The sequence below is a fragment of the Schistocerca serialis genome, chromosome 7, assembly GCF_023864345.2.
Source record: "Schistocerca serialis cubense isolate TAMUIC-IGC-003099 chromosome 7, iqSchSeri2.2, whole genome shotgun sequence".
NCBI lineage: Eukaryota > Metazoa > Arthropoda > Insecta > Orthoptera > Acrididae > Schistocerca > Schistocerca serialis.
The window spans coordinates 415298496-415322414 of NC_064644.1; the positions used below are offsets into that span (position 1 = coordinate 415298496).

The 23919-nt window shown below is 39.8% G+C and overlaps 2 protein-coding genes across 8 annotated transcripts in view; one reads left to right on the forward strand and one right to left on the reverse strand.

The window, feature by feature from the left end:
* LOC126412085 (GPI mannosyltransferase 2) overlaps positions 1–23919 on the reverse strand; it is a 263581-nt gene that overhangs the window by 2335 nt on the left and 237327 nt on the right. Inside the window, exon 1 of one of the 7 annotated variants that reach the window (XM_050081499.1) lies at positions 57–137. The exons of the other annotated variants lie outside the window; for them this stretch is intronic. The gene's annotated coding sequence lies outside the window, so the exon portion shown is untranslated. Of the gene's footprint in view, positions 1–56; positions 138–23919 lie in introns of those variants that run through there. 7 annotated transcript variants of the gene reach the window in all.
* Positions 1–23919, forward strand: part of LOC126412084 (dual oxidase-like) — a 257727-nt gene that overhangs the window by 328 nt on the left and 233480 nt on the right. The window lies entirely within an intron of this gene.

Here is a 23919-nt window from a genome sequence, read left to right on the forward strand (position 1 = left end):
AATATGGGGCAATCAATAACATATTAGCAAAATGAATATTGATAAACTGTAACTACCTATTAAAATAGCTACTAATACCTATTGTTACTAGTATTGATCACAACAATAGGATTATAAGACAATTTAGTTACAGTTTTTATATTACACTTCTTTTGCTGCCGTTTTTTCACTGGGTCAATATATCCCCCTCCATCTCAATGTGTGTGTGTGTGTGTGTGTGTGTGCGCGCGCGCGCATGAGAGAAAAAGAGAGAGAGAGAGAGAGAGAGAGAGAGACAGAGAGAGAGAGAGAGAGAGAGATCTTCAATATTTACCAGTTTGCAATGAAATGGGCATCATCACTGGTGCAAAAAAATGTGATTTAATGGCTTGTCTGGTGCTAGTTGTACAACTTTATTTTAAAATTTTTTATCAGCAGAGAGCGCTGTGCTAATTTATTGCTGATTCTCACTGGGTTGGTACAGTCGGGCTAGAGTCGTATTTTCTGTTTACATTTTGCCACAGCAAATCTAGACAATTTCATTTAATTGTTCTTTGCTCCCTCCAGGAATTTAACTGTAGGGTACCTCTTCATTATTTAACTCACATATCTGGAAAGTAGCATAACATTTAATTTGTTGTTTCAGGAACTTTGCACTGTTGTTTCTGTTTACATAAAGTTGCGTATAGGCCAAATTTGTGGAATCATATTACATTTATCATGAGTGAAAAGTGCTTGACTTGCCGTTGAATTGTTAGGTCGGGGCTTTGGTGTGATGGGTGCTGTAGTTTTTTCCATGTGGGTGGCTGCAGTGGTGTGGGAATAGGGGAAGTAAATGAGACTCGTCAGTGGTTTTGTAGGATATGTAGTAGAGATAGGCAGATACTAGAACAGAAGGGGAAAATTGCCACCCTTCAGGCTGAGTTAGACAGGGCCAGGGAAGATCTTGACAGGTTAAGGAGGGAGAAGAGTAAAGAGAGGTGGGAAGTGGCAACAGGCAACAGGCCTAGAACTTTGTCTGACAGCTTTGTGGTGGATGTGGAAAATAGATTTGACCTGTTGCTTCGGATAGAAGCTGGTCAGCCTCAAGCAGTTGCAGGTGTAGACAGGGCACAACGAACTTTCAGCAGCAAATTGAAAAGTAAGAATGTAGGGAAATCAGTCAAGAGGAAGAAAGTGTTGTTGTTAGGTAGTTCCCATGGAAGGGGTGTTGGCCAACTTTTGCAGGATGAACTAGGATCAGAATACCAGGTCACCATTTTTTAAAACCTAATGCTGGTCTGGAGCAGGTGACAGACGATTTAGGATCACTTTGCAAAGATTTCACTAAGGAAGACACCGTGGTTATAGTGGGAGGGCCAGGTAATAGTATTGACAAAGATCCTGGGTACAGTATAGAGTGTGACCTGGCAAAGATTGCATCAGCATAGAAGCATACTAGTGTTGAGTTTGTATCTGTTCTTGGGCACCATGACTGACCTCATTTGAACTCTTCTGTTGAGAGTGTTAATTTGGAGTTGGAACGGCTGCTTATGTCGGGGGCACGGTCACACATTGGTGTGGTTCCTGTTGATTCTCTCAATAGGTGGGATTCTACTAGGCATGGCCTTTACCTCAGCAAGAAAGGGAGGGGTAAACTGGCTGGGAAAATAGCAGGAAAGTTAAAAGGGGGGAGGCACTGTCATGAGTGATAAAATACCAGTGGTTATAGGGTTCAGAAAACACCCTTTTTAGGGTGGGGAGGGCAGAAAGAAACCAAGTTTTAAGAGAGGTTAGGACTGAGACAAACCTTCAGTTTGAGAAAGAAAACAAAAAACATAATTCTAGCTTATTACATCAGTATAAACAGCTGTTGGTTAAGAATTTTCAACAATCTGTAGAAATTTCATCTCTACCCAATTTTAATGCAGTCAATGTGTAATGTCAGCTGTCTTTATTGCATTAAAATATTCGAGGCCTGAGAAATAAAATTAATGACTTAATTAACAGCATAGATGAATTAAGAGTCATGACATAATCTGCCTCTCTGAACATCATGTGACCACTGGTATAGAACTTTTAAGTGTTATAGGATTTAGGTTAGCATCTCATTTTAGGAGCAGAAATGGAGAAATGAGGAGTTGCCACATTCATAAGAAACTGTCATAAATTTAAGAACATAGACATTCATAAATTTTGCCTTGAACAGCATATGGAAGCATGTGGAACAGAAGTAGAATTTCATAATTCTTCATAATACTTAGTGTATATCGAGCACCTGCAGGCAACTTTAATCAGTTCATAAACCACCTTGAAGCTGTACTGGCCTGTTTACCAACCAAAAATAAAGAAACGGTGTTTGCTGGTGATTTCAATGTAGATTTCCTGAAAGACTCTCCCAATAAGAACTTATTTGAGTTAGTAACAATATCATTCAACTTAATTCCCATTGTAAAGTTCCCCACTATGGTAGCCAATTGTTCACAGCCAGCCATTGATAAAATCTTTATAGAAAAGTCCAATGAACAAAATTATATTACAAAACCAATAATCAACGGCCTCTCAGGCCATGACATGCAGTTCCTTCTGTTAAATCTTAATACTGAACAGGATATGAAATCTGTTAAATCTGAACTCAAGAGGGTAATCAATAAGCCAAAAATTGATTATTTTTGGGCACTCCTCAGAGACATTCACTGGACTGATGTTTACACTGCTCATGGCATGAATGAAAAATATAAAACTTTTGTATTAAAGTGCTTACCTTATTTGAATACTGTTTTCCCCAAAAACTAACCAGAGTTAGAGCAAAGTCTACAAAGAAGCCACGGATTACTCAAGAACTAGAGGAATCTTGTAAAACAAAAAGGAAAACTGGATCTGTCAATCCGAAACAGATCTGATGTTGATGCTATAGCACATTAAAAGAAATACTGCAAAATATTAAAGACTGTAATACGGACATCAAAGCAAATATATTACAAGGAAAAGACAGGTATATCAGATAGCACAATAAAGACAATATGGGATATAGTGGAGGAGGAGACTAGTAGAACCAGACATAAAGAGGGACAAATAGCATTAACAGTAAATGATACATTGGTGACAGATGTGTATAGTGTTGCAGAACTTTTTAACAAACATTTTATAACTGTTACTGAAAAGATGGGGTTTTCAGGTTCTGTATATGCTGCTATGCAATACCTAAGACCAGACATTTCAAGTAACTTCCATAATATGAATTTGACCCTCACTACCCCAGCAGGAGTAATGTCCATCATAAAATCTTTAAAATCAAATACATCTAGTGGGTATGATGAAATATCAACAAAGTTAATTAAAGAATGTGATTCTGAGTTAAATAACATATTAAGCTATCTGTGCAACCAGTCATTTATCAGTGGAATATTTCCCGAATGGTTGAAATATGCTGAAGTTAAGCCACTGTTTAAGAAGGGAGATAAAGAAATAGCATAAATTTTCTGTCCAATTTCACTTTTGCCAGAATTCTCAAAAATTTTAGAAAAGGTAATGTACAATCGGCTTTATAACCATCTTGTCACAACTAACACACTGTCAAAGTTGCTGTTCGGATTTCTAAACGGTTCTGATATTGAGAAGGCTATCTACACTTACAGTGAAAATGTACTTCATTCATTAGACAAAAATTGCAGGCAACTGGTGTATTTTGTGATCTGTCAAAGGCATTTGACTGTGTAAATCACAATATCCTTTTAAGTAAAGTGGAATATTATAGTGTAGCAGGAAATGCTGCAAAATGGTTCAAATCTTATATCTCTGGTAGGAAACAAAGGGTATTATTAGGAAAGAGACACGTATTAAGCTATCAGGCATCATCCAACTGGGAACTAATTACATGTAGGGCCCCACAAGGTTCCACCTTAGGGCCCTTACTTTTTCTTGTGTATATCAATGACCTTTCATCAGTAACATTACCAGATGCCAAGTTTGTTTTATTTGCTGATGATACAAACATTGCAATAAATAGCAAATCAAGTGTAGTATTAGAAAGATCAGTTAATAAAATATTTGTGGACATTAATCACTGATTCCTAGCCTATTCCTTGTCACTAAACTTTGAAAAAACACACTACATGCAGTTCATAACTTGTAAGGGGTGTCCCACAAGTATATGCCTAACATATGATGACAAGCAGATAGAAGAAGTGGACAGTGTTAAATTCTTGGGATTATAGCTTGATAATAATTTCAACTGGGAAAAGCACACCACAGAACTGCTGAAGTGTCTTAACAAATATCTATTTGCAATGTGAATTGTGTCAGACATAGGGGATATAAAAATGAAAAAGTTGACATACTACACTTACTTTAATTCCATAATTTCACATGGGATTATTTTTTGGGGTAATTGATCAAGCCAGGTTAAAGTTTTCAGAGTACAAAAACATGTAATAAGAGTTATATACGGTGTGAACTCAAGAACATCCTGCAGAAGCCTGTTTAGGGAACTAGGGATACCAACTACCACTTCACTATATATTTATTCCTTAATTAAATTTGTCATTTAAAAATATATCACTTTTTCAAACCAACAGCTCAGTGTCGGTTGGTCGCAGTCAGTGTGCTCCCTGCCGCCGTTGGATAAGCAGCTGAGCAGCAAGTCGTATACTCCTAGCTCACTCATTTGTTACATAGTTTAATTCTTAATTTCTTTGCGTGTTTTTGGTTCTTGCATTGTTTAATTCATAAATTTCGGGCGTATTATAGTATTTGAGAGTGTAGCATCGTGTTTTAGTACCTGAATAGTGTAATTTCGCTTAGTCTCCTTCCGCCGCCGAGCAGTGTCAGCAGTGCGCAAGTAGCAGCATTACTGCATTTACTAGGCAATCTTGTATTTTAATAACCGTTTAAATTTTGTCGATTTGTTTGCGCTCTCTGTAGATTAGTTCAGACGTTCTTTGCAAAACAGTTTTTAGCATGGATAGGGACTGCAACTGCTGTGTTCGGATGCAGGCTGAGTTGGCATCCCTTCGCTCCCAGCTTCAGGCAGTGTTGGCTTCGGTCACACAGCTTGAGGCTGTTGCCAATGGGCATCACTGTGGGGGTCCGGATGGGGGTTTGTCGGGGACGGCCAGCTCGTCCCACGCATCCCCTGATCGGACTACGACTGTGGTTGCCCGGGATACTGCCCGCATTGAGGCTGATCCCTCACCTGTGGTAGAGTGGGAGGTCGTTTCAAGGTGTGGCAGGGGGCGAAAGACATTCCGGAGGGCTGAACGGAAAGCCTCTCCAGTTTGTCTGACGAACCGGTTTCAGGCTCTGTCTCAGGCTGATACTGATCTTCGGCCTGACATGGCTGCTTGTCCTGTTCCAGAGGTTGCCCCTCAGTCTGCAAGATCCGGGCAGTCGCAGAGGGTGGGCTTACTGGTAGTTGGGAGCTCCAACGTCAGGCGCGTAATGGGGCCCCTTAGGGGAATGGCAGCAAGAGAGGGGAAGAAAACCAATGTGCACTCCATGTGCATACCGGGGGGAGTCATTCCAGATGTGGAAAGCGTCCTTCCGGATGCCATAAAGGGTACAGGGTGCACCCATCTGCAGGTGGTCGCTCATGTCGGCACCAATGATGTGTGTCGCTATGGATCGGAGGAAATCCTCTCTGGCTTCCGGCGGCTATCTGATTTGGTGAAGACTGCCAGTCTCGCTAGTGGGATGAAAGCAGAGCTCACCATCTGCAGCATCGTCGACAGGACTGACTGCGGACCTTTGGTACAGAGCCGAGTGGAGGGTCTGAATCAGAGGCTGAGACGGTTCTGCGACCCTGTGGGCTGCAGATTCCTCGACTTGCGCCATAGGGTGGTGGGGTTTCGGGTTCCGCTGGATAGGTCAGGAGTCCACTACACGCAACAAGCGGCTACACGGGTAGCAGGGGTTGTGTGGCGTGGGCTGGGTGGTTTTTTAGGTTAGATGGCCTTGGGCAAGTACAGAAAGGGCAACAGCCTCAACGGGTGCGGGGCAAAGTCAGGACATGCAGGGACCAAGCAGCAATCGGTATTGTAATTGTCAACTGTCGAAGCTGCGTTGGTAAAGTACCGGAACTTCAAGCGCTGATAGAAAGCACCGAAGCTGAAATCGTTATAGGTACAGAAAGCTGGCTTAAGCCAGAGATAAATTCTGCCGAAATTTTTACAAAGGTACAGACGGTGTTTAGAAAGGATAGATTGCATGCAACCGGTGGTGGAGTGTTCATCGCTGTTAGTAGTAGTTTATCCTGTAGTGAAGTAGAAGTGGATAGTTCCTGTGAATTATTATGGGTGGAGGTTACACTAAACAACCGAACTAGGTTAATAATTGGCTCCTTTTACCGACCTCCCGACTCAGCAGCATTAGTGGCAGAACAACTGAGAGAAAATTTGGAATACATTTCACATAAATTTTCTCAGCATGTTATAGTCTTAGGTGGAGATTTCAATTTACCAGATATAGACTGGGACACTCAGATGTTTAGGACGGGTGGTAGGGACAGAGCATCGAGTGACATTATACTGAGAGCACTATCCGAAAATTACCTCGAGCAATTAAACAGAGAACCGACTCGTGGAGATAACATATTGGACCTACTGATAACAAACAGACCCGAACTTTTCGACTCTGTATGTACAGAACAGGGAATCAGTGATCATAAGGCCGTTGCAGCATCCCTGAATATGGAAGTTAATAGGAATATAAAGAAAGGGAGGAAGGTTTATCTGTTTAGCAAGAGTAATAGAAGGCAGATTTCAGACTACCTAACAGATCAAAACGAAAATTTCTGTTCCAACACTGACAATGTTGAGTGTTTATGAAAAAAGTTCAAGGCAATCGAAAAATGCGTTTTAGACAGGTACGTGCCGAGTAAAACTGTGAGGGACGGGAAAAACCCACCGTGGTACAACAACAAAGTTAGGAAACTACTGCGAAAGCAAAGAGAGCTTCATTCCAAGAGCAAACGCAGCCAAAACCTCTCAGACAAACAGAAGCTAAAAGATGTGAAAGTTAGCGTAAGGAGGGCTATGCGTGAAGCGTTCATTGAATTCGAAAGTAAAATTCTATGTACCGACTTGACAGAAAATCCTAGGAAGTTCTGGTCTTACGTTAAATCAGTAAGTGGCTCGAAACAGCATATCCAGACACTACGGGATGATGATGGCATTGAAACAGAGGATGACACGCGTAAAGCTGAAATACTAAACACCTTTTTCCAAAGCTGTTTCACAGAGGAAGACCGCACTGCAGTTCCTTCTCTAAATCCTCGCACAAACGAAAAAATGGCTGACATCGAAATAAGTGTCCAAGGAATAGAAAAGCAACTGGAATCACTCAATAGAGGAAAGTCCACTGGACCTGACGCGATACCAATTCGATTCTACACAGAGTACGCGAAAGAACTTGCCCCCCTTTTAACAGCCGTGTACCGCAAGTCTCTAGAGGAACGGAGGGTTCCAAATGATTGGAAAAGAGCACAGATAGTCCCAGTCTTCAAGAAGGGTCGTCGAGCAGATGCACAAAACTATAGAACTATATCTCTTACGTCGATCTCTTGTAGAATTTTAGAACATGTTTTTTGCTCGCGTATCATGTCATTTCTGGAAACCCAGAATCTACTATGTAGGAATCAACATGGATTCCGGAAACAGCGATCGTGTGAGACCCAACTCGCCTTATTTGTTCATGAGACCCAGAAAATATTAGATACAGGCTCCCAGGTAGATGCTGTTTTTCTTGACTTCCGGAAGGCGTTCGATACAGTTCCGCACTGTCGCCTGATAAACAAAGTAAGAGCCTACGGAATATCAGACCAGCTGTGTGACTGGATTGAAGAGTTTTTAGCAAACAGAACACAGAATGTTGTTATCAATGGAGAGACGTCTACAGACGTTAAAGTAACCTCTGGCGTGCCACAGGGGAGTGTTATGGGACCATTGCTTTTCACAATATATATAAATGACTTAGTAGATAGTGTCGGAAGTTCCATGCGGCTTTTCGCGGATGATGCTGTAGTATACAGAGAAGTTGCTGCATTAGAAAATTGTAGCGAAATACAGGAAGATCTGCAGCGGATAGGCACTTGGTGCAGGGAGTGGCAACTGACCCTTAACATAGACAAATGTAATGTATTGCGAATACATAGAAAGAAGGATCCTTTATTGTATAATTATACGATAGCGGAACAAACACCGGTAGCAGTTACTTCTGTAAAATATCTGGGAGTATGTGTACGGAACGATTTGAAGTGGAATGATCATATAAAATTAATTGTTGGTAAGGCGGGTACCAGGTTGAGATTCATTGGGAGAGTGCTTAGAAAATGTAGTCCATCAACAAAGGAGGTGGCTTACAAAACACTCGTTCGACCTATACTTGAGTATTGCTCATCAGTGTGGGATCCGTACCAGGTCAGGTTGACGGAGGAGATAGAGAAGATCCAAAGAAGAGCGGCGCGTTTCGTCACCGGGTTATTTGGTAACCGTGATAGCGTTACGGAGATGTTTAACAAACTCAAGTGGCAGACTCTGCAAGAGAGGCGCTCTGCATCGCGGTGTAGCTTGCTCGCCAGGTTTCGAGAGGGTGCGTTTCTGGATGAGGTATCGAATATATTGCTTCCCCCTACTTATACTTCCCGAGGAGATCACGAATGTAAAATTAGAGAGATTAGAGCGCGCACGGAGGCTTTCAGACAGTCGTTCTTCCCGCGAACCATACGCGACTGGAACAGGAAAGGGAGGTAATGACAGTGGCACGTAAAGTGCCCTCCGCCACACACCGTTGGGTGGCTTGCGGAGTATCAATGTAGATGTAGATGTAGATTCATGGAATCAATACTAGAAATAAGAATAATCTTGAAAAGGATTTAAAATCACGTACTCTTGTACAAAAAGGTGTCATTATTCTGGAACACATTTACAATAACTTGCCAGCAGCCATAAAAAGCTTAACAACCAATGAAATTCAGTTTAAGAGAAGACTAAAGGATTTATTGGTGGACAACTCCTCCTACTCCGTTGATACATTTCTCAGTAGAACCCAATACATCCATTAGGTGTATTGTGTATATTCCTCTGTGAGAACACAAACCGTTCAGTCCATTAGTGATATGATCTGGCGAACTCTCTCTTTACTTGTGGTTAATATTGGAGCACATTGATGTGGTAAAATATTCTCTGGCATCCTCATAACAAGGATACATGATATCCCAAGACAGTGTTTCTTGTTTAGCTCTATCAGGACTTCATTTGTGACACAGTATATTGTGACCTCCATGGAGAATCCTTTATCAAAGACAAACTAAAAGGAACTTATGCTATGAAAAAGGAGTTAGCAACAACTTTTTTTTTAAAGACTGGAGATAGAGATGATATGCTCATCTCCACGGGTGACATTACTACATTTTTAAGTTTGCAAAAAAAAGATTACAATAACAGTTCATGTGCAGACATTTCAAATTAGCACAAGATTTTATTACACTACTGAAAATTGTCTTTTCCTGAAAAATTGGTGATTTGTTTTCATGTAATGATCTCTTAATTAATGTGTTTTGGTAGTGCAAACTGTATCTGTCACAGCAAATCTAATACACCACTGTTGGTAGTTTAACAATGTACATACTGTTCACGGTTACAGTGAGCAAGTTATCAGTGAATTGGTGGACAATGATTTCAGTGTGGGATCTTTTCTGATAAAGCTGTTATCTGTGAACTCATCTGCCTCACTGCTTTTATTTGTTCGTTATTTAACTATGCGTAGATTTTTTAATTCTTCAAGGGTGTTATCCACTGTAACTTTTAACTCTTGGTTACAAACAGTTCTATGAACCACAAAGTGGTATCTTCCACAGCCTTAAAATACACAAACTCCATGTGGTACCCATTCCTTGTTTGTTCTTTAGTTTCATTTCATCCTAATTAAGTTTAGCAGTAAGTGGAAGTCAAAATAATGACAGGAGATCCTTAAAGATAAGTTAAAATTTTCATTGACACTGTCTGCTTCACAAATCTCTTTGTGGGGTCTACCCATTAATTTCTTTCCAAACATGTTGGTCAAATCATTGGTTATATTTTGGGTAGACAGTATATATCTTTTACGATCTGAACCTAAATAACTGGCATCATCATCTACCCATCATAATCAGATATAATTACTCTTCATTTTACATCACAATCACTGAAAGAATTTGGGTTGAAGAAAAGGCTGTCTGTGGACGTTGCAATATGAGCTTCAAAACCTGTTGGGAACCATACAGCTCAAAAGCTATAAATCAATAACTTAAGGTGTTCTTGAACACAACTATCACATAGAAAACCAGCATCATAGTCTTCACAAATAAGGAGTCTACAATTAAATCTGAATAATCACAAAAATCTCAGGGCACATTAAAAAATATCATCATCCCCCCCCCCAGAAATAAAACTAAATGTGCACTGAGGACACATTTAAATAGCAAATAGAATCAGGGTTATTTTTTTACTTCACTTATTTTCATTCTTGACTTACATGGATAATACAGCAAAGCTGTTAGGCGATTGTTTAAACACTGTGATGTTGGCTGATGATACAACTATACTGATAAAGGGCCTAAACGTATCCATGCCAGACACAGCCAGGAAAATAATGAAACAGGCTCACAACTGGTTCACGGCAAAGAGCTCTACTTTAATCTCACAAACATTCAGCTTATGCAGATTGACCAAAAGAAAACCTACATTACAGGTATCGAATGTAGAGATCAAGGGGTACACACTAAATAAAACTCTATTTGTGAAATTCTTTGGCACTGAGATGGACAAAGAAACTAAGGTGGTATCAGCTCATGGTTCAGTGTACCACAATTAACTCAATTTTGGTTGCTTTGTAACTACTAATATCTCCAATTGTTTTAAACTGAAGATGAAATTGACAGCAGATTTTGACTCAATACTGTTTTTGGCATAATACTCTGATGCACACAGCTAAGGTTAAGAAGGTATTTGTTCTACAGATACATGGAGTAAGAATATGAGTAACATTGATGACCAAACATCCTGCAGTAGGCTCTTCATTGCTTCTGGAATGCTTTCACTCATTTGCTGCATTTCCTCCCTAATGTTATGCATAATTAATAACAAGTGTGAATTTAAGATGAACTGTAAAATTTGCAACAACATTGCTAGTAGGAAAATTATAGTCATATAGACTATGCTTCCCTGCCTGGGATTCAAAGTTGAGTTTTATATATAAGTTTCCTATAGGCATAAAACATGATACCATAATTGCCCAAATATTAAAAATCTTAGTAAAACAGTACTTTATTAGCCACTTCTAAAATTTTACAGTGTCATGGCACTCAGTGCTGTAAAACCCCTTTAACTTTAATACACATACTATACAGGTTTTTCATTTTTCCAGTACATAGATAGCTGATAGTTTTCTCTGAAATCAGTCAAATTACATAAATGCTTGTTATGAGGTAGTAAATAGAAATGACACCTGTGTAGTGTGAGAGAAAGAACAGTGGCTTCTTTTTAAAATAGTAGCAACTTTTCTTCTATCATTATCATCATCGTACTCATCATTATCGTTGTAGTCATCACACTGCTGCCTAAAGGCTTCCTCAAAACTTCACCATGCTTTACAGCACAGGGTGTTTATAAATGAATATTGGGGTTTTAATGCTTTATAATATTTATTATATTAAACTTAAGAGTTATAAATGATATGTCAAATGAAAGAGCAACTCAAACAGTTGTACCAAGAATCTTATAAATGTTCAATGTGAGCACCATTTGTCACACGCCACACATCATGCTTATAGCCGAGTTCTTCCCAAACGTTGATAAGTGTGTCTTCAGTGATTGTAGCAACAGCTGATTCAATCTGGTTTCTTAATTCTTAAGCCCCAGATGTGCACATTGTGAGTGTTAACATGTCAACTAAGGTGAAAGGTTGATTCATTGCTGAAGACAACATGATCCAGAAAATCCTCATCGTAATGAAACAACATTTCGTTTGCGAAGTTGGCACATAATCCATGGTCTGTCGGCTTTAGAGCTTTTAATAATTGTAAACGTTAAGGACGTAGTTGTAAGTGTTTCTTAAAACTTTCCAAACAGTTGACACAGGAACTTGTAATTCATGACTTCCGGGCTGATTTCTTTGGGCTACAAGTGAACGACTCTCTCACTCACTCAACAGTCTCTTCACTAACTCTTGGTTGTCCTATGCTCTTCCCTTTACAAAGGTAGCTGGTATCTTCAAATTGATGACACCATCTATGAATGTTGTTATCACTTGGATGATCACAACCGAACTTCAGCCGGAACGCACGTTGCACAGTAACTACAGATTCAGTCTTTGCAAACTGCAAAGCACAAAATGCTTTCTGTTCACTAGTCACCATCTTCACTGCTACCACTGTCTAGCAAATTGCGGAGGAAACATTGCGCTGGTGCCAAACACAATTGTTTGATTTGCTCTTTCATTTGACATGTCATTTATAACTGTAAGTTTAATGTAATAAATATTATAAAGCATTAAAACCCCGATATAATCCCTGTATATACATTTCTGCATATTTTTAAAAACAAAGATGATGTAACTTACCAAACGAAAGAGCTGGCAGGTTGGTAGACACACAAACAAACACAAACATACACACAAAATTCAAGCTTTCACAACCAACGGTTGCTTCATCAGGAAAGAGGAAAGGAGAGGGAAAGACGAAAGGATGTAGGTTTTAAGGGAGAGGGTAATGAGTCATTCCAATCCCGGGAGCGGAAAGACTTACCTTAGGGGGAAAAAAGGACAGGCATACATTCGCACACACACACACACACACACACACACACACACACACACACACACACACACACACACACACATATCCATCCGCACATACACAGACACAAGCAGACATTTGGAAAGGCAAAGAGTTTAGGCAGAGATGTCAGTCGAGGCGGAAGTACAGAGGCAAAGATGTTGTTGAAAGACAGGTGAGGTATGAGTGGCGGCAACTTGAAATTAGCGGAGGTTGAGGCCTGGCGGATAACAAGAAGAGAGGATATACTGAAGGGCAAGTTCCCATCTCAGGAGTTCTGACAGGTTGGTGTTAGTGCGAAGTATCCAGATAACCCAGACAGTGTAACACTGTGCCAAGATGTGCTGGCCATGCACCAAGGCATGTTTAGCCACAGGGTGATCCTCATTACCAACTAACGCTGTCTGCCTGTGTCCATTCATGTGAATGGACAGTTTGTTGCTGGTCATTCCCACATAGAAAGCTTCACAGTGTAGGCAGGTCAGTTGGTAAATCACGTGGGTGCTTTCACACGTGGCTCTGCCTTTGATCGTGTACACCTTCCGGGTTACAGGACTGGAGTAGGTGGTTGTGGGAGGGTGCATGGGACAGGTTTTACACCGGAGGCGGTTACAAGAGTAGGAGCCAGAGGGTAGGGAAGGTGGTTTGGGGATTTCATAGGGATGAACTAAGAGGTTACGAAGGTTAGGTGGACGGCGGAAAGACACTCTTGGTGGAGTAGGGAGGATTTCATGAAGGATGGATCTCATTTCAGGGCAGGATTTGAGGAAGTCGTATCCCTGCTGGAGAGCCACATTCAGAGTCTGATCCAGTCCCGGAAAGTATCCTGTCACAAGTGGGGCACTTTTGTGGTTCTTCTGTGGGAGGTTCTGGGTTTGAGGGGATGAGGAAGTGGCTCTGGTAATTTGCTTCTGTACCAGGTCGGGAGGGTGGTTGCGGGATGTGAAAGCTGTTTTCAGGTTGTTGGTGTAATGGTTCAGGGATTCCGGACTGGAGCAGATTCGTTTGCCATGAAGCCCTAGGCTGTAGGGAAGGGACCGTTGCCAACCGTTCCACATCAAACTGGATGCCTCCCGTCAAGCTGCTAGATACACATTCCCAGTCCCTGCCCTGCCCCCTACCTCCCTCTTCCTCTACCCCCTCACCCGACACCACCCCCACCACAACCAGTCCACTTGGCAAAGTACAGAATACAGCATTGGCACTGTTAATCCAGTTGGCGTCATGTAGGGGCATATGTGTGATGTGTGTGTGTGTGTGTGTGTGTGTGTGTGTGTATTTTACTCTAGTTTGTCAAAGGATAACTCTTTAGCTAGCAAAATTTCGTTCTTTTGTGTGTGCTTATTGACAACTCAATGCCTCTCATATTTGGCAAGTCCTCTCCTTTAATCCAAACATATTTACATACAGTAAGAACCATAGAAACCATAGGCCTTGCCGTTGGTGGGTAGGCTTGTGTGCCTCAGCGATACAGATAGCCGTACCGTAGGTGCAACCACAACGGAGGGGTATCTGTTGAGAGGCCAGACAAACGTGTGGTTCCTGAAGAGGGGCAGCAGCCTTTTCAGTAGTTGCAGGGGCAACAGTCTGGATGATTGACTGATCTGGCCTTTTAACACTAATCAAAGTGGCCTTGCTGTGATGGTGCTGCGAACGGCTGAAAGCAAGGGGAAACTACAGCCGTAATTTGTCCCGAGGGGAATGCAGCTTTATTGTATGGTTAAATGATGATGGCACCCCCTTGGGTAAAATATTTCGGAGGTAAAATAGTTCCCCATTTAGATCTCCGGGTGGGGACTACTCAAGAGGACGTCGTTATCAGGAGAAACAAAACTGGCAATCTACGGATCGGAGCATGGAATGTCAGATCCCTTAATCGGGCAGGTAGGTTAGAAAATTTAAAAAGGGAAATGGATAGGTTAAAGTTAGATATAGTGGGAATTAGTGAAGTTCGGTGGCAGGAGGAACAAGACCTTTGGCCAGGTGAATACAGGGTTATAAATACAAAATCAAATAGGGGTAGTTCAGGAGTAGGTTTAATAATGAATAAAAAAAATTGGAGTGCGGGTAAGCTACTACATACAGCATAGTGAACGCATTATTATGGCCAAGATAGACACGAAACCCATGCCTACTACAGTAGTACAAGTTTATATGCCAACTAGCTCTGCAGATGATGAAGACATTGAAGAAATGTATGATGAGATAAAAGAAATTATTCAGGTAGTGAAGGGAGATGAAAATTTAATAGTCATGGGTGACTGGAATTCGATAGTAGGAAAAGGAAGAGAAGGAAACGTAGTAGATGAATATGGATTGGGGGTAAGAAATGAAAGAGGAAGCCGCCTGGCAGAATTTTGCACAAAGCATAACTTAATCATAGCTAACATTTGGTTCAAGAATCATGATAGAAGGTTGTATACATGGAAGGACCCTGGAGATACTGACAGGTTTCAGATAGATTATGTAATGGTAAGACAGAGATTAGGAACCAGTTTTTAAATTGTAAGACATTTCCAGGGGCAGATGTGGACTCTGACTACAATCTATTGGTTATGAACTGTAGATTAAAACTGAAGAAACTGCAAAAAGGTGGGAATTTGAGGAGATGGGACCTGGATAAACTGACTAAACCAGAGGTTGTATAGAGTTTCAGGGAGAGCATAAGGGAACTATTGACAAGAATTGGGGAAAGAAATACAGTAGAAGAAGAATGGGTCACTTTGAGGGATGAAGTAGTGAAGGCAGCAGAGGATCACATAGGTAAAAAGACGAGGGCTAGTAGAAATCCTTAGGTGACAGAAGAAATATTGAATATAATTGATGAAAGAAGAAAATATAAAAATGCAGTAGATGAAGCAGGCATGGCTAGAGGACAAATGTAAGGATGTAGAGGCTTATCTCACTAGGGGTAAGATAGATACTGCCTACAGGAATATTAAAGAGACCTTTGGAGAAACGAGAACTACTTGTATGAATACCACGAGCTCAGATGGAAACTCAGTTCTAAGCAAAGAAGGGAAAGCAGAAAGGTGGAAGGAATACTTGAGGGCAATATTATGGAAATGGAAGAGGGTGTAGATGAAGATGAAATGGGAGATATGATACTGCGTGAAGAGTTTGACAGAGCACTGAAAGACCTAAGTCAAAACAAGGCCCCAGGAGTAGACAACATTCCATTAGAACTAGTGACAGCGTTGCGAGAGCCAGTCCTGACAAAACTCTAACATCTGGTGAGCAAAATGTGTGAAACAGGTGAAATACCCTCAGACTTCAAGAAGAATATAATAATTCCAATCCCAAAGAAAGCAGGTGTTGGCAGATGTGAAAATCACTGAACTATCAGTTTAATAAGTCATGTCTGCAAAATACTGATGCGAATTCTTTACACACGAATGGAAAAACCAGTAGAAGCCAACCTCGGGGAAGATCAGTTTGGATTCTGTAGAAATATTGGAACACGTGAGACAAGGTGGCAGGGGTAAAATACAGGAAGCGAAAGGCTATTTACAATTTGTACAGAAACCAGATGGCAGTTATAAGAGTCGAGGGACATGAAAGGGAAGCAGTGGTTGGGAAGGGAGTGAGACAGGGTTGTAGCCTCTCCCCGATGTTATTCAATCTGTATATTGAGCAAGCAATAAAGGAAACAAAAGAAATTTCGGAGTAGGTATTAAAATCCATGGAGAAGAAATAAAAACTTTAAGGTTCGCTGATGACATTGTAATTCTGTCAGAGACAAGGACTTGGAAGAGCAGTTGAACGGAATGGACAGTGTCATGAAAGGAGGATATAAGATGAACATCAACAAAAGCCAAACGAAGATAATGGAATGTAGTCGAGTTAACTCGGGTGATGCTGAGGGATTAGGGAATGAGACACTTAAAGAAGTAAAGGAGTTTTGCTATTTGGGGAGCAAAATAACTGATGATGGTTGAAGTAGAGAGGATATAAAATGTAGACTGGCAATGGCAACGAAAGCATTTCTGAAGAAGAGAAATTTGTTAACACTGAAGTGTCAAGAAGTCGTTTCTGAGAGTATTTTTATGGAGTGTAGCCAAGTATGGAAGTGAAACATGGATGATAAATAGTTTGGACAAGAAGAGAATTGAAGCTTTCGAAATGTGGTGCTACAGAAGAGTGCTCAAGATTAGATGGGGGAGAAAAGGGGTTTGTGGCACAACTTGACTAGAAGAAGGGATTGGTTGGCAGGACATGTTGTGAGGCATCAAGATATCACCAATTTAGTATTGGAGGTCAGCGCGAAGGGTGAAAATTGTAGAGGGAGACCAAGAGATGAATACACTACGCAGATTCAAAAGGATGTAGGCTGCAGTATGTACTGGGAGATGAAGCAACTTGCACAGGATGGAGTAGCATGGAGAGCTGCACCAAACCAGTCTCAAGACTGAAGACCACAACAACAACAACAAGAAATTTCCTACAACATTTATATCACTATATTGCTTAGTGGTTCATGCTTATGTTAGCCAAATTTAATCAAGTAAATTACTAAGGAATGCTATTTTTCATTTCAAAGCTTTGAATTTTTGGATGCTCATTGCTCCTTCACGAGTGGTCTGCTCTAGGTCCTTCCATAGGCTAACAATGACTTGGAATGCCAAAAACAGCAACCCAACTGATCAAATTATTTTGCAGCAGTATCTTGTTTTCATCATACATCTATAAGCTTTGCCATTTCTCAGGTGTTGAAAGTGCTTTCTTCACATTTTGCACAGCTATTGCACAAAAAACTTTAAACATTGTACGATATGGAAATGAAACACTGTTCCTTGACCACACACTTTATCACCACTTGATGGCTAATAAGAAACCTCAAACAACTTAACCACCATGAGGAATGTGATGTGTTTCTAGAACATTACTGGCAGACAGATTATTCCATCACCTTTCTGGTGTGTATCAGCAATAGTATTATTCCTTCTCCACATAACTTGGCTGATACCTGTACAGCCATCATCAAGGTGAGCAGATGACATAATTAATACCATTTGATACAGTAGTGTGGAGTAAACCCACATTTACTCTACAGTATTGTGTCAAGTGATTTTAATTATGTCACCGACTTGCCTTGAAGATGGTTGTATGATCGTCATCTAAAATACCAAAAGATGGAAATTACTATCCTAAATGCACAGCTGAAAGATGATGGAACGTGATGAAAATAGTTAGTAGTTGGCAGGACCGTGGCAATGAGGTATGTGCACTGTGCTCAATTGTTAACAGCAGCTCAATCTCTCCCTTACATTGTCTGGTAAGTCATCCATGACCTGCTGACAAGCTTTTGTGAATCCATTGGAGCTTCACGAAAACATGTCACTGGTAGAGCTGCAGTGTTTTATCCAAGACAGGAATAATTTAAACAGAAGATACTTTACACTGATTTTTATGGAAATTGTGAGACTGGTGTCAATGAGTGTTTTACAGGAGAAAGCATATTGGATGGGAGTGTCTTAATGAGGTTTTACTGTTGTTTTTTTCTTTTCTTTTGCTGTCTATCCAATCTTGGTATCCAACTGCCCTAAATATAGAAGGGTCATTTGATGTCAAGTGATCAACTTTCAGGAAATGCTCCTGCATAACCATAATGGATTTTGCTGAAGATTTGTACAAACTTTCATACATGATCCCAGTAAACGTTGTTAAAAGTTTCACGTCCATTAAGTCGATACTTCTGAGGTATAGTCATTTGTTTGACTTCATAGCACAACTATCAAAAGTTCATCTGAATATTTTTGGAAACTTCGAGACATAATATCTTTGGCAATTTGGCACAATTTCTTGCACTGTATTAAGGAAATAATAAGAAAAGATATCCTGAGCTATTTTCATAAGGATAATGTGAAGCAAAGTTGACTGAAAAATTGAAGCTCAGCTTTTTATACTCGAGAAGTAATCGTGGAATAAACATGAGACTTCGTACATAATAACTTACCAACATAAGGTCTTAGAATAGAAATTTACATTCTCCTAATACTTTCCAATAGTTTACAAATTAAGGGCAAAAAGACGATTTTTTCTATAAATGCCAAAAATGACTATTTTTGGCCCACTTACAAAAAAAAGTGTCTTCTGCAAACTCCTTTAAACTGTTTTCGCTACAACAACCACATTCTTAATCACTTAAAAACTATATTTGGTTTTGTAATGTGAACATATAAGGCCCCAAAAAGATATGACAAGGTGGAGGTGCATTGAAAATGGGCCTATTTTTCACTGGTACTCAAATTAAATTTGACATCTTTTATTGTCTTCTACAGTTGTTTAGGACACTCTGTGGAAGGTAACATCAAATGTCCTGAAAATTAGGAAATGAGCTTCAGTCAGAAAAACTGCAAGTAAATAGTCATTTTTCTGCAAAATTATTTTTTATAAAAAATGAAATGGAAATAGAAATCCAATAAAAAATACAGATTTCTCTTTTTGTTGCTTCAATAATTTAAAGTAATCTCATTTGAAAAGTGTAATTTTTTGCTTTCTGTCTTATCAAAATCTCTTCCTAAACAATTCCATTGATGACATCATCTGGCCGGTAGTATAGCTTTTCTCACGACTTTCTACAGAAAATTAAAGAAACCTGTAAACAATTCAACTAGCTTGAAGAAAACATAAACTCAGGAACTTAAGAGAGACCTTTTCTAGCTTTGGCCTCTGTCACTTATAGAAATATATCATCAGCTTGGGATACTGTGTAAAGAAACTCTCATCAGGTTCACTTCCTTCTCATCAAGACTTTTGATACTGACTTCTCCAGAAAGTACTAAACAATCATAGAACATAATTATAGGTGTCAGATTTAATTTAAGTACCACCGGAATATGGGCCCACTTTCAGTGCACCTCCATCTTCTTCTTGTTTTTTATGGCCTTGCACTGCACAACCAAATGTTTTTTGGTGGTTTACAGCATGGTATTTCTAATGACAATGGTTTAAAAGAGTTTACACAAGACACCATTTTTAGTGCTTTTTACGAGAAATCGTCTACTTTGCCTTCAATTTTTAAATCGTCAGAAAGCATTTGGAGAGTGAAATTTTACATTTTAAGACTTTGTATTGGTAAGTTATTACATGCAAGGTTTCAGGAGGATACAGCAATCACTTCCAGTGATATAAAAAGATAAAACGTCACATTTTTCAGCATCTATTAATTCGAATGACTTTGTTTCAAATTCTCCATATGAAAATCACCCAAGAACTCTTTTTTATTATTTTTCTTAAGGGAGCACAAAAACTTGTACAACATGGCCTAGTTTTGTTTCTTTCAAGGAAATATTGCTGGAGATATTGCGTCTCTAAGTTGCCAACATGTCACAGATGCACTTTTCGATATCTGAACTAGGATGTCAAACAAATGACTATATCTCTGGATGTATTGAATTAATGATCGTGACACTTTACCAGTGTTCATCGGGAACATATGCAATTGTTCATACAAAATTTCATTAAAATCCATGATGGTCATTTGGAAAACTCTAGACCATTTGGCATGGAACAACCCAAAACCTAATCAACAGCTTCAGAAACTTGACCGTCAATTTGTACACTTTCTTTTTGATATGTTGTTTATACATTACTTTGATTGATGGTTTATGCACTATTTTAATCTTATTATAACCTCCCCCCCCCCCCCCCCCCCCCCCCCTTCTTGCAAATTGAATTTCATATTTCCTTTAAAACTTATTCTACTACTTTCTTCCAGTAGCTACTGACATTTATGTGCACTAGAAGGAAAGTACAATGCCACGAGCATATCTGATATCGTTCAGGTATATTAGATCAACACTTACTCCTCTGTTTCCCCCTTTCCAGTATTTGAAAATTTTCTGTGGGATTTCTGAGGATAATTTTGGTAATATGGAATCTTTTTGCCTCCTCAGTCCATTTTGAATTTTTCACTATCCTGAATAAGTCTAATGGACGCTGTAGCATTTATAGTACTAACATACAATGTTGGCCAAAAGTCGCAAAATGCTTATAACTGTGACTAACTTTTTTATTTTATAATGGCGGATATCTGCACCTACACCTGCATCTACATCTACATCTACACTCTACAAACCACCATGAGGTGCATGGCAGAGGGTATGTCCCATTGTACGAATTATTAGGGTGTCTTCGTGTTCCATTCACATACACAGCATGGTAAGAATGATTGTTTGTATGCCTTTGTGTGTACAATAAATATTCTGATCTTATCCTCATGATTCCTGTTTGAGCAATATGTAGGAGGTTGTAGGATATCTCTAGAGTAATCATTTAAAGCCGGTTCTTGAAATTTTGTCAATAGACTTTCTCGGATTAGTTTACGTCTGTCTTCAAGAGTCTGCCATTTCAGTTCCTTCAATATCTCTGTAACATTCTCCCACGTATTAAATGTCGATCCCTGGTAGCTGAGTGGTCAGCGCGAAGGACTGTCATACCTAACGGCCCGGATTCGATTCCCGGCTGGGTCGGAGGAGATTTTCTCCGCTCCGGGACTGGGTGTTGTGTTGTCCTTATCATCATCATTTCATTCCCATCGACACGCAAGTTGCCAAAGTGGCATCAACTCTAAAGACTTGCACCAGGCAAACGGTCTACACAATGGGAGGCCCTAGCCACACGGCGTTTCCATTTTACGTATTAAACAAAACTGTGACCACTTGTACTGCCCTTCTCTGTATACATTGAATATCCCCTGATAGTCCTATCTGATATGGGTCCCACACACTTGAGCAACATTCTACGATAGGTCACATGCATGATTTGTTAACTATCTCTTCAGTTGACTGATTGCACTTCCCCAGTATTCTACCATAAACTGATGTCTACCACCTGCTTTACCCACAACTGAACCTATGTTATCATTCCATTTCATATCCCTACAGAGTGTGACACCCAGGTATTGGTTGTTGACCAATTCCAACAGTGACTCACTAATATTACAGTCAGAGGATTCTACTTTTTTTTTTAATTTGTGAAGCACATAATTTTGCAATTTTTGAAAATTTAGAGCAAGTTGCCGATTTTTGCATCATGTGGGAATGTTATCATGAACTGACTGAATATTTATGCAGCTTCTCTCAGATAGTACTTCATTACAGATAACTGCATCATCTGCAAAAGGTCTGATTTTACTATTAATATTGTCTGCAAGGTCATTAATATACAACATGAACAGCAAGGGTCCCACCACATTTCCCTGGGGCGCACCTGAAGTTACTTCACTTTTGACTATGACTCTCCATCCAAGAAAACATGCTGTGTTCTCCCTACCAAAATTTCCTCAATCAGGTTACAAATTTCACTCGATACCCCATATGATCATACTTCTGACAGTGAGCATAAGTACGGTACTGAGTCAAATGCTTTTCAGAAATCAAGAAACACTGCATCTACTTAGTTGCCTTGATCTAAAGCTTTCAGTATGCCATGTGAGAAATGTGCAAGTTGGGTTTCACATGATCGATGTTTTCAAAAACATTCTCTTCAAGATACTTCATTTTGTGAGCTCAGAGTATGTTCTAAGAGTCTACAACAAACCAATGTCAAGGATACTGGCCTGTAGTTTTGTGGATCACTTCTACTGCTATTCCTGTAGACGAGTGTGACCTGTGCTTTTTCCCAGAACTGGGCATGGTTTTTTGTTTGAGGGATCTACGATAGATTATAGTGAGAAGAGGGGCTAACTCAGCTGCAAATTCAGTATACAATCTGATAGGGATTCCATTGGGGCCTGGAGCTTTGTTCAATTTTAACAATTTTAGCTGGCATTTCAAGGAAGCTTACAATTTGCAGCATTTCTCAGGACTGATCATGGTCTTCTGGTTCTGAGTCAAGTGGGACGGCTGAACCAGAGACTTCGAAAGTTCTGTGACAAGCTAGGCTGCTACTTCTTGGAATTATACTGAATCATTCACCGTTTCCGTGATACGAGGATTAAACTGTGGGAATTCTCCAGCACTTTCCTTTGTAAAGGAGCACTTGAAAATGCAGTTAATCATTTCAGCTTTTGTTTTGCTACCTCAATTTCAGTTCCTGTCTCATTTGCTAGGGACTGGACACAAACTTTGGTTCTGCTAATAGCCTTTACATATGTTCAGAATTTATTTTGATTTTGTGGAAGGTCATTTGATACTATTCTGCTGCAGTAATCATTGAAGGCATCACGCATTGCTCTCTTGACAGCCAAATGCGCTTCATTCAGATCTCTCTATCTATAGCCCAACACCTTCTTTTACACCTATTATGTAGCAATTTCTGTTTCTTGAGAAGTTTCTTTATAATAACCGATACCATGGAGGTTCCATCCCATTATGAACTGTTCTACTGGGTACATATCTATCCAGTGTGTGGTCAACTATTCTTTTAAACATGAGCCAGAGTTCCTCTGCATGTTTCTGACTTGTGCTGAAAGTTTCAAGTTGCGCATTGCCATAAGGCATTACTGATTTTTTATCTGGTTTACTGAACATATATATGTTTCTGCTTGTTTTAGTTGTTCTTTGTACTCTGGTAATCATTGTTGCCACAACCGCATCATGGTCACTAGTACCTGTTTCGATATGGACATCCTCGAAGATGTCAGGTCTATTTGTTGCCATTAGATTCAGTATATTTCCATCATGAGGTGGGTTTTGTAATTATCTGTTCTAGGTAATTTTCAGAGAAGGTATTTAATAAAGTTTCACAGGATGTCTCATCATGCCCACCACTAACAAAACCATAATTTTCTCAATTAATTGTTGGATTATTATAGTCTCCACTGACGATTACAATATGATTGGGGAACTTATGTACAAGTAAACTGAGGTTTTCTCTAAAGTTTTCAGTTACATCAGGAGAAGAGTCTGGTGGGCAACAGAAGGATCCAATTATCATTTTATGCCCACCCCTGATACTGAGTCTTGCTCAAACAATCTCACGTGCAGCTTCACTTTCTACTGCAACATATACACAACCTCCATCTCCCACTTGCCTGTCCTTTCGATGTACACTTAAATTTTCCCCAAAAATCTCACTGCTATCAATTTCAGATTTCAAGCAGCTTCCTTTACCATGTATTATGTGAGCTTTACTGATTTTCATGAGCGCTGCAAACTCTAGCACTTTGTTATGAATGTTTTGGCAATTTACCATTAGGATTTTAATAA